The sequence below is a fragment of the Rhagoletis pomonella genome, unplaced genomic scaffold (assembly GCF_013731165.1).
Source record: "Rhagoletis pomonella isolate Grant_MI unplaced genomic scaffold, Rhpom_1.0 Rhpom_scaffold_00142, whole genome shotgun sequence".
Lineage (NCBI taxonomy): Eukaryota > Metazoa > Arthropoda > Insecta > Diptera > Tephritidae > Rhagoletis > Rhagoletis pomonella.
The window spans coordinates 159,383-163,092 of NW_023458696.1; the positions used below are offsets into that span (position 1 = coordinate 159,383).

The 3,710-nt window shown below is 31.2% G+C and overlaps 1 long non-coding RNA gene across 3 annotated transcripts; it reads right to left on the reverse strand.

Annotated features, from left to right (window-relative positions):
- Window positions 1-900: 900 nt before the first annotated feature.
- Window positions 901-3,704, reverse strand: LOC118750105. 3 transcript variants are annotated; one of them, XR_004994355.1, is made up of 5 exons: window positions 3,472-3,704; window positions 3,016-3,413; window positions 2,849-2,951; window positions 2,249-2,787; window positions 901-1,091 (listed from the first exon to the last, which is right to left on the reverse strand). It is a non-coding gene; the product is annotated as an uncharacterized LOC118750105 (long non-coding RNA). The 3 variants fall into 3 exon arrangements; XR_004994354.1 differs by having other exon boundaries at window positions 3,016-3,704; XR_004994356.1 differs by having other exon boundaries at window positions 901-1,141; window positions 3,016-3,704.
- Window positions 3,705-3,710: the final 6 nt, after the last annotated feature.

The following is a 3,710-nucleotide window of genomic DNA, read 5'->3' on the forward strand; positions in this document are numbered from 1 at the left end:
TCAAATGGAAACTGCTAAAAACACATCCTTTACGTTATAGCCGTCGATTTACTGCCAAATGTTTCACTCTTTGTTATAAATCCTCCGAAATAGATTTTGTAAATCGCGCCGATTTGAAATCATTTGCAGAACATACCTGTATGTTATTATTGGCTGCGTTTCTTTATACATTCCAGATAATCCCATTTCACAGCCGGAATAAACAGAATACGTTTGAAATATACGTTAACATATCATCAGGAACGTTCTAAAGAATAAGTAAACAAAAAAGTTTATTCCAAACGTTCAGAATGAATAAAGAAATTCAGCCATTATCAGTTTATTTTATGTCAAAATCATAAACATTAACAAATACAAATTTACCTTTTATATGAATGCGTGAACATTTTATTTAAAAATGTTATAATATTATATTTCTAATGTTATCTTCTAATATAATAATAATACATTTCAGCAAAATGTTAAGATTTACGTGAGCTGGACCGATTTAAAAATACCTTCCAAACTGGAGTTTTTTATAAATAAAAATTGTTTCAAAAAGGTTTTTTTTTTAAATCTCCTGAGATGACAAATCATGCTAAGCTTAAAAAAATTATATAAAAATATTCAAAAAATTTTTCATGGGAATCATATTGACATTATTTATGCTGTTTTTTTGTTTAAGAAAAGAATGATTCCGTTGATCATTTTTTAAAAATATTTCTATGCAAATTTTTTAAGCTTAAATTGTTTTGTTATCTGAGGTGATTTTTTGCAAAAAATACTTAAAAATATTGTTTTTATTCACAAAAAACACACTTTTTGGAGGTATTCTCAAATCGGTCCAGCTCACGTAAATCCTAATATTTTTCGAAATATTTTGGGGCAAGTCTTAAAATAAAATAGATTTTATAATTTCAATGGGAAAAAAGTACCGATTTTTTTATGAAGAGTGATGTAGTATAATGTACATATGTATGTACTTTTTAAATTACAGATAATAGTGAAATTGTGGCACTATCTATAGATATCATCGGCCGATCTTTATGAATGTGGTGTTTCTCCCACTTCGCTTTCCAATTGTGCAACCCCAACACCGTCGACATCAGCAGCTGCCCGTGCATCGGGAAAGAAAAATTTTCAAAAGAAATTTTTAGAAAAACTAGATAAAAATGAAAAGGAAATGGAAAAATGTAGTAAAGATTTGAGAGAAAGTGATATAGATTTAAGAGAAACCAGTATAGCATTTTTAGAAAATGAAATGATAAGAACTCAAATTTTAGATGAATACGTTAATGATAACAAACAAGCAAATAAGGCAATCATTGAATTTTTACAAAAGAAATAAGTATTGATATTTATACTACTTTCTTAGGGCCGTTTGCACCATGTCTAGTTAACGCTAACTGGAGGTACATCCTTCAGTTAAGCACGTTAACTGCTTTATCGATCACATGTTATATGATGGGTGTCGATAACGTCGATAAAGATGTTTAACTGGGAGTTAGAATTAACTAGACATGGTGCAAACGGCCCTTAATAGTTGAAGTGAGTTCTTGCTTTTGCATATAAATGAATTAATTTTTTGTCCTAGTAAACACAATATGTGGACAGTGAATTGCGAACGAAACTCGGATGTTTATTTTTCAAGTTTACCATATTTTTTAACAATGAAAACAAAGTTAATTCAATAACATAGACCATATAAATTAAAGGTTAAAACTTTGTGCGAAATTCGTTAATTAACAAAATTCAAAAATGTCAAAATCTCAAACTTTTTATCAGAGTTTCCAAAAAGATTTTGGATATGCATAGCTCATTCAAAGGTGCACTTTTTTATACTGAAATTATTTGAGCTAAAAAACTTCCCAGCATTATCTAGAAATTCTGATTAAAAATTTAGAGATTTTGATATTTTTGAATTCTGTTAATTAACGAATTTTGAACAGAGTTTGAAGCTTTGATTAACATATAAGGTCTATGTTATTAAGTTTGCTGTATTTATATTAAAAAATTAAAAAAAAAACTGATAAACTTTGTAATATTAACATCCGAATTCCGTTCGTAATTCATTGGCTACATATTGTAGTTAAACTATGTTTTTGTTGATACAATTACTTGTAGTTAAGTTTTGGTTTTTACAATGAGTTGAATTGGGTTTTTGTTTTATTATTTTAATATACTGAGGTATTATTTTGTAACAAAAGACTGAATTAATAAATAAAGTATTTATTAAAAAAAAATACCAGTTAAAATTAGCTCTACTTACAAAAAAAGGTAGCTAGACTATTTCGAATTATTTCTGCACTATTTTGACGATCGTTGACAGACATTTCTTGTTGTGGATATTGACGATTCCTTTCTATATCCTGCAAAGCGGACATCCATTTTTCGTTAATGTTGTCATTTCTTTCGTTTAAGAAGTTGTGCAGAACACAGCATGCTTTGATAATAGCATTCGTATTTTCGACTTTATTGTCTATACCTTTGCCTATTCGTCGGAATCGGGCCTTAAGATGACCAAAGGCATTTTCAACAACCCTTCGCACTTTCGAAAGCGAATAGTTAAAACTTTTTTCCCTTTCATTTTACATTATTTGGGATGCATAAGGCTTCATCAATATTTTGCTGAAACGAAAAGCTGAGTCTCCTACTATGAAAACCGGCACATCAACATCTAAAATAGTTCTACTCATTTCGTGACGGTGAGAACACTGTTCTAATTGTGCCTTCAGCGTTGATGACTCAAAAATTTGGGAATCGTTACACCGTCCTGGACTACCAACATTGATATAAACAAATCGGTATCTAAAAATTCATATGTATGTATATGATGTACCGTCCTCATAACTAAAATAAATGGTCGTACCTTGCATCAACTAACGCGAGTAGGATGGTGGAATACCACCCTTTGTAATTATGATAGTCCGTGGCATCTTGTCTAGGAGGATGAATCTCAATATGACAACCGTCTGCAAGGTTTAATTAAAAAGTTATTGACACATACATTGGTACAAAAACGTAGATTTATCCCACCAATTGCTCCCATGCACTGAGGAAAGCCAATAATTTCGAATCCCTGGACTAATTCGGCAATTTTTTGTCTCGTCAATGGAAAAGTTGGCATGAAAGTTGGACTTAAAACCTTCCAAGTCTGAATACAAAACTCCTTAACTATTTCACATACAGTGGACTTTCCAACTCCAAACGTGTTTCCTATGGTGCGATATTCTGCCGATGATCCCAATGATGATAGCAATGGCTACCCGTTTGTGTAAAGTGATAGCCTTACGTAAAGGGGTATCCTCTTTTTCCAACACTCTTAAATATCCACACAGCTCAAGGAACGTACTTCTCTTCATTCTAAAATTGCTCTTAAAGAACACGTCACCATTCACTTGACAGTCTACTTCCCAAAACGTTTGGGAACGTTCCTTTGGAAATGAAAAATAGTTAATAAACCTTAGTATAGAGGTGCACAAGCATACTAACTTTTGTCCAATATAATCGGGATTGCTTAGAAAGGTATTGAGCAGACGAAAACAACAAAAAATATTGTTTCCTCAACAAAAACATCTTTTTAATAATAGTAGAACGCCGCTTCTGCAATAGATGCAAATACTTTCTGCTGGTGGATGCATTTTGAAATATTGGCAATGCGTTTAACTGCTTTTTAAAGGCTACTATTTCCAGAAGCTTTCTCTTTTGATCACTCATCTAAATCTAAAAAA